The sequence below is a fragment of the Phascolarctos cinereus genome, unplaced genomic scaffold (genome assembly GCF_003287225.1).
Source record: "Phascolarctos cinereus isolate Bilbo 61053 unplaced genomic scaffold, phaCin_HiC Scaffold_792;HRSCAF=1440, whole genome shotgun sequence".
Classification (NCBI taxonomy): domain Eukaryota; kingdom Metazoa; phylum Chordata; class Mammalia; order Diprotodontia; family Phascolarctidae; genus Phascolarctos; species Phascolarctos cinereus.
The window spans coordinates 9,766-18,429 of record NW_027556171.1 but is presented as its reverse complement, the minus strand read 5'-3'; the positions used below and the strand labels follow the sequence as shown (position 1 = coordinate 18,429).

The window sequence follows — 8,664 nt, the reverse complement described above, 5'->3', positions numbered from 1 at the left end:
ATGCCAGCCCTGTCCCCTTCCCACTCCTGGCCTGTCTGGGTCCACACCCATGAGCAAAAAGTCTGGCAAAAAGAATACCAGGGATTGCTGCCAAGTGTGGTCCAAGCACCACATTATCAGAATTGTGGGGCCATGTTAGACTGTTTCCCTAAGGGGCTATGCATCTTCCAGATGCTCTCTGCCCTGGGACCTCACTGTGCCTGAAGTTAAGGAAACAATTCAAATTTGGTAAGGAAGGAAGTAAATCCATAACACTGAATTTATCAAAAGCAAGCCTTTACTCAAATTGTGTGTGCAAGGACAACCCGGGGCTGGAATTTAGATTAGACCATCTCTCTCCATAGAGTAACATTCACAAAAATATTTTTATACATTCCAAGAGAATAAAGACTATATTTTACTACTATTAACAGTTTTCAGAGGAAAAAACAAACATGCAATTTAATTCTGACAAATAGGACAAAAATCAATAAATATTTATTAAGCACCTATTCCATGCTGCCCCATGCTTAGTATCCTCAGGACACCAAGAAGGGCAGGTACAGTTAATGCCTGTCCAATAAGGAAATAAAACCAAGGTGCATTCTATGTTTCAGATAACACTCCACAGTTCAGACCTCACTCTGTTGCCCCCTTATGGATCAATGCCTAATCGCTTCATTAAAAATATGCACTTTACTACCAAAAAATTATTTTATAGAGTTACAAAAAATAATAACAAGATTCATTTGCAAAAACAAAAGGTCCAGAATATCAAAGGAACTAATGAAAAGAAATGCAGGGGAAGGTGGCCTAGCAATTCCAGATCTTAAATTGTATTATAAAGCAGCAATCATCAAAACTGCCTGGTACTGGCTAAGAAATAGGGAGGTGGATCAGTGGAATACGTTAAATATGCAAGACACAGTAGTCAATGACTGTACTAATCTATTATTTGATAAACCCAAACACCCCAGCTTCTAGGATAAGAACCCACTCTTTAAAAAAAATGCGGGAAAACTGGAAAAGAGTATGGCAGAAACTAGGCATAGACCCACATCTCACACCATATACCAAAATAAAGTCAAAATGGGTTCAGGACTTAGATATAAAGGCTGATACCATAAGTAAACTGGGAGAACAAGGAATACTTTATCTACCAGATCTATGGAGAACAGAACAATTCATGATCATTCAGGAGATAGAGAACATTATGAAAAGAAAAATGGATCATTTTGATTACATTAAATTGAAAAGTTTTTGCACAAACAAAGCCAACACAACTAAGATTACAAGGAAGGTAGAAAATTGGGAAAGAATTTTTACAACCACTCTCTCTGATAAAGGCCTCATTTCTAAAATATATAGAGAATTAGGACAAATTTATAAAAACACAAGCCATTTCCCAGTTGATAAATGGTCAAAGGATGCGAACAGACAGTTCTCAGATGAAGAAATTAAAGACATCTATAGTCATATGAAAAAATGCTCTAAATCGTTATTGATTAGAGAAATGCAAATCAAAACAACTCTGAGGTACCACATCACACCTATCAGATTGGCCAACATGACAAAACAGGAAATGATAAATGTTGGAGAAGATGTGGGAAAATTGGAACACTAATACATTGTTGGTGGAGTTGTGAAATGATCCCACCATTTTGGAGAACAATTTGGAACTATGCCCAAAGGGCTACAAAAATGTGCGTACCCTTTAATCCAGCAATAGCACTTCTAGGGCTATATCCCAAAGAGATCAAACAAATGGGAAAAGGACCCACACGTACAAAAATATTCATAGCAGCTCTTTTTGTGGTGGCAAAGAATTGGAAATGGAGAGGATGCCCATCCATTGGGGAATGGCTGAGCAAGTTGTGGTATATGAATTCAATGGAATACTATTGTGCTATAAGAAATGATGAACAGGCTGACTTCAGAAAAACCTGGAAAGACTTATATGGTCTAATGCTGAGTGAAGTAAGCAGAACCAACAGAACTTTGTACACAATAACAGCCACATTATGTGATGACTAAGATTGTTCAACTGAACCCTTCTCAGCATTATGAGGATATAAGACATCTCCAGAGGCCTCGGGATGGAAAATGCTGTCCACATCCAAAGAAAGAACTATGGAAGTCGACTCGCTATCATTCAACCTTCTGTTGAGTTTTGTTTCACCTTTCTGATGGTTCCTCCTGTTGGTTTTAATTTTTACTCACACCTTCACTAATGTGAAAATATGTTTAATGGGTATGTAAACGTAAAGCCTATATCAGATTGTGCACCGTCTTGGGGAGGGTGGGGGGGAGGAAGGGGGAGAAAAATTTTCAACTCAAAAGCATATGGAAGTGATTGTTGATAAATCAAAATAAATTAATAAAATTTTAAAAAATAAAAATAAAAATATGCCCTTTCTATTTATTTGTTATTTTACTATCACTAAACTTTTAAACACACATCTGTATGACACATGCCTAAGGCTCTGACTCTCTGGGATTTGTCTGTGACCAGGCTCCCTTAAGCCATACCAAAATGTTTATTCTGCATCATTAACATTTTCTCCACCAGAAGTGCCTCCACTCAAGCAGTTAGGTGGGTCAGCAGATTCAAATTCAGCCTCAGACTTTTACTAGCTGTGTGGCCCTAGACAAGTCACTTAATATTTGCCTCAGTTTCTCAACTGTAAAATGGGGAAAATAACAGCGACTACCTTCTAGGGTTGTGAGACGATCAAATAAGATATTTGTAAAGCACAAGGCAAAATGCCTGGCATTTAATAATTGAAATAGATAGGTACATACATGAAGCAGTAGAGATAGATAGACAGACAGAGATGATAGATAGATAGATAGATAGATAGATAGATAGATAGATAGACAGATATAGAGATAGATCGATGGATGGATGAATTGATTGATAGATAGACACAGACAGACACATAGAGACAGATAGAGAGAGAGAGAGATGATGATTATGACGATGATGATGGATAGATAGATAGATAGATAGATAGATAGATATACACATAGATCGATGGATGGATGGATGGATGAATGGATTGATGTACACAGACAGACACACAGAGACAGAGAGAGAGAGAGAGAGAGAGAGAGAGAGAGAGAGAGAGAGAGAGAGAAAGATATGATGGATAGATAGACAGATAGATGAGAGAGACAGATGATGGATAGACAGATAGACAGACAGACAGACAGACAGACAGAAGATAGATAGATAGATAGATAGATAGATAGATAGATACAGAGAATGTTTATTCCCTTCTATTGCTTTTTTAAATCTAGACAATCAACAGAACAATAAACCAAGTGTGCATTTGTCCTATTTGCCTATTTCATATCTGTCAATGCTCATATTGAAAATACAACAATCTGTTCTTGCAACGCAGTTCAATCTAGTTCCAACATTTACCTCTGACCCAGGCTCAGACTCCCTGGGACCTGCATGTGGCCAGGCTCCTTCTAGAGGCAGCTGCATGACCTACCTACCTAAGCCTGCTTCTTGTGCCCAGTTTTGGTGAAATACCCTCCAGAAATAGCCCTGTGACCTAAGTCCTGACTCCTAGAAGCATCCATTCTACTGGGTATATACAATACAGAGTGATTGACCTAGATATAGTACGCAAGTAACCAAATACAGAGCCATGATATGGAAGTCCAAACGAAAGTGAGCTCAGGAAGATAGGACCTGGGCTGTGCATTGAAGAAGGCTGGGAATAATCTACAGCCAAACCAAAGAGGGAGTGTGGTCTGAATGGAGTGCCTTCTCATCCAAAGAACTGGAGGTAGCTGGAATGGATGCCCAAGGGACATCGAGGCAGAAATTCTCAGGGTGATTCCCCTTCCCCCAAGTCTCAGTCTCTAATTACTCTTTCTCTCTTACATGTGTGAGGCTTAAGGAAGCTGTAGAAAATTATGAAACTCTGCTGCCTGGGCCCATTGGACCTCCCTGAAGCAAGACTATCCTTCTATACCCCCTCCTTAACTACCATCCTACTCTCCACAATCCTTCCTCAAACCCCCTCTGGCCTCTCATCTCTTCACCCTCTCACCTGGCAACTTTGCCTCATATTCACTGAAATAACTGAGGGTATGTGCTGAGAGCTCCCTCCTCCCTGCTGCTCTCATCTCATATCCCCTAGATGCCTTCCTTCTCTCTCCTTCATCCTATCTCATGTAACATGAAGCCCTTCTCCTTGCCAAGGCAAACCCCTGCCTGAACAAGTGAATCTTATTCTATCCCATATTCTCCAGCAGTTTGCTCCCTCCATCACGCCCACTCACTTCCTCACCTTTGATCTCTCCCTGTCTGCTGCTGCTTCCCAGCTGCCTACAAACACACCCATGTCTCATCCTCAAAAACTCTTCACTGTCCATCCCTGCTAGCTACCATCACATATGTCTTCCCTTTGGGGGCTAAACTCAAGAAAGCCTTCTATAATTGGTATTCATTCCTCTTCTCTCACTTCCTTCTTAATGCTCTGAAGGCTGACTTCTGACCTAATCTTCAACAAAACTTGGCCTCTCCAAAGTTACCAATGATCTAATTGCCAAACCCAATGGTCTTTTCTCCATTCTCATCTTTCCTGACCTCTTTCAACCTTTGACACTCTCCATCACCTTCTCCTTTCCACTCTCTTCTCTCTAGGCTTTCAGGATGCCTTTCTCTCCTGCTTCTCCTCCTCCTTGTTAGACTGTTCCTTCTCATTCTCCTTTGCTGGATCTCTGTCTGGGTCATGCCATCCAACTGGAGGTGTCCCGAAAGATTCTGCCCTGGACCTTTTCTTCTCCCTCTATACTACATCACTTGGTGATCTCATCACCTCCTATAGAACAGGGGTGGGGAACCTGTGGCCTCAAGGCCACATGTGGCCCTCCAGGTCCTTTGGTGCAGCTTTTGGCTGAGTCTAAGTTTTATAGAACACATCCTTTTATTAAAGGGATTTGTTCTGTGAAGTTTGGATTCAGTTAAAGGGTTGCACTTGAGGACCTCTCCACCCCTGCTGTACAGTTATGTCTATGCTGATGATTCTCAAATGTACCTGTGCAGTCCTAATCCCTCTCCAGTCTGTCATCTCCATCTGCCTGTTAGACGTCTCAAACTGGATGTCCAATAAATGTCTTAGACTCAACATGTCTGAGATGGAACTCGTTATCTTTTCAAACCTCAAACCCTTCATTCCACCTCTCTTCCTACTCACCTATTACAGTCTAGGGTACTCTCATCTTCCTGGTCCCCCGGGCTCACAACGTAGGTGTTATCCTGGTCTCCTCACTAGCCCTCAACCCTCCCCATATCCAATCTGTTACTAAGGCCTGTTGATTTCATCTTTGTACCATCTCTTGAATACACCTCCTTTTGTCTTCTCTGACACTGACGTGGCCCTGGTGTGGACCCTCCTCACTTCATGCCTGGACTATTGCAATAGCTGCTGGTGGATTTGCCTGCCTCTAGCCTCTCTCCACTTCACTCCATCCTCCATTCAGTCACCAAAGTGATTTTCCTAAAACACAGATCTGACTATACCATGCCCATACTCAATAAGCTTCAGTGGCCCTCTACTGCATCTTGGATCAAATACAAAATCCTCTGACATCCAAAGCCCTGAATAACCTGGCCCCACACACACCTTACTCTTCTGTCCAGTGGCATTGGCCTCCTGGCTGTTCTCAAATAAAACCCTCCATCTCTTGCACCAGACATTCTCTTTGGCTGTCCCCCATGCCAGGAATGCTCTTCCTCTTCATCTCTGCCTCCTGGCTATCCTAACTGCCTTCAGATCCTAGCTAAAATCCCACCTTCTACAGGAAATCTCTCCAGATAAGCCTGACTTCTAGTACAAGTAGGAGATGGTGTGGGGGATAGAGACCTGACCCCTGGAATTGGGAATCTTTGACTTCAAACTTAGTCTCATTTCCTGTGTCACCTGGAGCAAATCACTTAACCTATATATTTACTTCCAATTCTTCATCTGTAAATGGGTGTAACAGTACATACCTCCCAGGATGTGGGGGAGGAGCAAATGGAGATATATTTGTAAAGACCCTGGCAAATTGCCAGTGATATATAAATGCCCACTGTCATTATTGGTGCTTTTCCTCTGCTGATAATTTCCAATTTCTCCTAAGTTTATTTGTACATAAGTGTTTTCCTCCCTTCAACCCTCATTAGGCTAGGCGCTCTTCCAGGGCTGGGAGTGTACCCAGGGTTTAGGTCAGTGCCTGGCACATATTAGATGCTTCATAAATGCGTGCTAGCTGTTATTTTCACATTTTTGTTTTAGAGTAACATAGGCATGAAGGGGTGTCCTCACTGGGGTTGGACACCGAACTCGGGAGCTCCTGTACCTGGCCCTGTCCTACTGGACAGAAGAAAGGCCAACCACATATAGCTCCGTGCCTTCCCACGACTTCAAGCTCAGGGCCCAGAAAGAATAAGTGATGTTAAAGTTCAAGATTAAGACTCAGAGGATGTGAGGAGAACCTTCAGGACACTTGGGACAATTGACGTCGTGCAAATGACTCCTTTAAGTCCCAACAAGCTTAGCAGAGAGCCTGCCAAGTAGCAAGAACTCTACAAATGCTTCTGTTTCAAGAAATGCTTCCTCCTTCAGAAAAAATGAAGGAAAGAAGCGAGGGAGGAAATAAAATAAAAAACTTCAACGGCCAAGCCAGCCAGGAGTCGAACCTGGAATCTTCTGATCCGTAGTCAGACGCGTTCTCCATTGCGCCACTGGCCCCGATGTTCTGCTGAGTGGTCATGAGGGGGCTGCTGAATGCAAAGTCTGGGCCTTTGGGCCCACTGGTTCTGCCTGCCCTACACCCGAGGCCACGCCCCGCAGAAAGTACAGTCAGCACCGCGATCAGGGCCACGCGCCTAGGCCCAGCCTCTTGTTCCCCTCAAACTCTCTCTAGGTCCTGGATTCCGATACCGAGGCTCCCCGTCCAATCCACCATCCTGCTCAGAGGACGCAGGACCGGAATCGCCTGGATCTGGACCCCGGCCCTGGACGACTCTAACCCTGACCCTAACCCTAACCCATCCCCCTCCTCCTTTACAGACTCAGCTGGGGGCTCTCACGGGCAGATGGACGACGCCGGGGCTCCCTTGGATCACGACTCTCATGGGTCCTGCCTAGCCTCTGGCTCCCTGACTCCAAGCCCACACCCAGCTAGAGGATTATCCACCGCGAAGCCTAGGCCAGACCCAGAAAGGAAGAGGGTATCCGTACAGGAAGGGCCCCAGCCTCCGCCGGGTAGCCAGCTCCGCTGAGCCCACGGAGGGTCTGTTTCCCCTGCGGGCACGGCCCCCCTCCGAGGCCGGGAGCCGGCCCGTGGACCACGGGTGACCCATACAACTCCCAGGCGAGCTTACCTCCTTGGAACGCCAACAGAACCGGCTCCTGCCGCGGGGACAAGGCTCAGTTGTTTACGGAGCGTCCCCATTTAGGGTTTTCTTGGAGTGCTGTGCCGTTTCTCCAGCCTCCAGGCCCTACATTCTAACCTCTGCTCGCATTAGACATCCCGGAGGGCCTCCGACTGGAGGAGGTGGTAGTTGGAGGGACTTCCCTCCTCTCCTACAGCGCGCGTTTAGGGAGCCTTCCCGGATCTGTCCACCACTGTGCAGACCTGAACCCCAAGAGAGCCCAGAAGGTAGTGACAGCAACAATAGTGGCAGCAGCAGCAGTAGTAACAGCAACAGTAATCAATCAACCAATACACATTTATTCAGCCCCTGTAACAGTGTCAGCCACTGGGCTAAACTGTGAGGTTACAAAAAAGGCAAAAGACAGTCCCTGCCCTCAATTTTACCATTTATTGAGGGAACAAACACATATATACAAAGAAGAGAAATGGGAAATAATTAACAGAGGGAAGGCACTAAAGTGAATAGGGCATGGGGAAGGCTTCCAGTGAATGAGAGGATTTTAGTTGGGATTTAAAGGAAGTCAGGGAAGTGAGTACAGGTGAAGCTGAGGAGGGAGAGTGCTCCACGCATAGGGACTAGGCAGAGAAAATGCCGGCTCACCAAGACAGCAGCAGCACTAATAGGAGCAAGGGCAGGGGGAGGATGAGTCCTTACTACTACTAAGACGTGATGGTGGTGGTGGTGGTAGAGAGTGGACAAAGGAAGGAGGGAAAGTGGGCCCAGAACAGAAAGCTGGGAGACATCCAAATGAGGGGGTAGGTCATGACTAGGGCCCAGCAAAATAGAATGAGAGAAGTAATCTCACCATGTTAGGAAAAGTAGGGGCAAGCAGTGAAAGGGAAACAGAGCAAAGATTCCCTAACAGCGGGAGAAAGTCAACAGTAACAAAAATAGAGTACTGGCCTAGAGTCAGAAAGACCTGAGTTCAAATCCTTGGAAACTTACCAGCTATGTGATTTTTGGTAAGTTACTTGACTTCTGTTTGCCATAATCTGCTGGAGAAGGAAATGGACAGTATGGTCCATGGGGTCACAAAAATTCAGACATCTTTAGCAGCAACAGGTATCTAACTTAATCTTTTTTGGGGGGAGGCAATCGGGGTTATGTGACTTGCCCAGGGTCACACAGCTAGTAAGTATCGAGTGTCTGAAGTCACATTTGAACTCAGGTCCTCCTGATTCCAAGGCTGGAGCTTTATCCATTGCACCATTAGGAGGATGAGTTACAGGGGGAAGAAAGGA

General features: G+C 44.7%; 1 non-coding gene across 1 annotated transcript; it reads right to left on the bottom strand.

Annotated features, from left to right (window-relative positions):
- Positions 1–6,661: 6,661 nt before the first annotated feature.
- TRNAR-ACG (transfer RNA arginine (anticodon ACG)) lies at positions 6,662–6,734 on the bottom strand. Its single transcript has one exon. It is a non-coding gene; the product is annotated as a tRNA-Arg (tRNA).
- Positions 6,735–8,664: the final 1,930 nt, after the last annotated feature.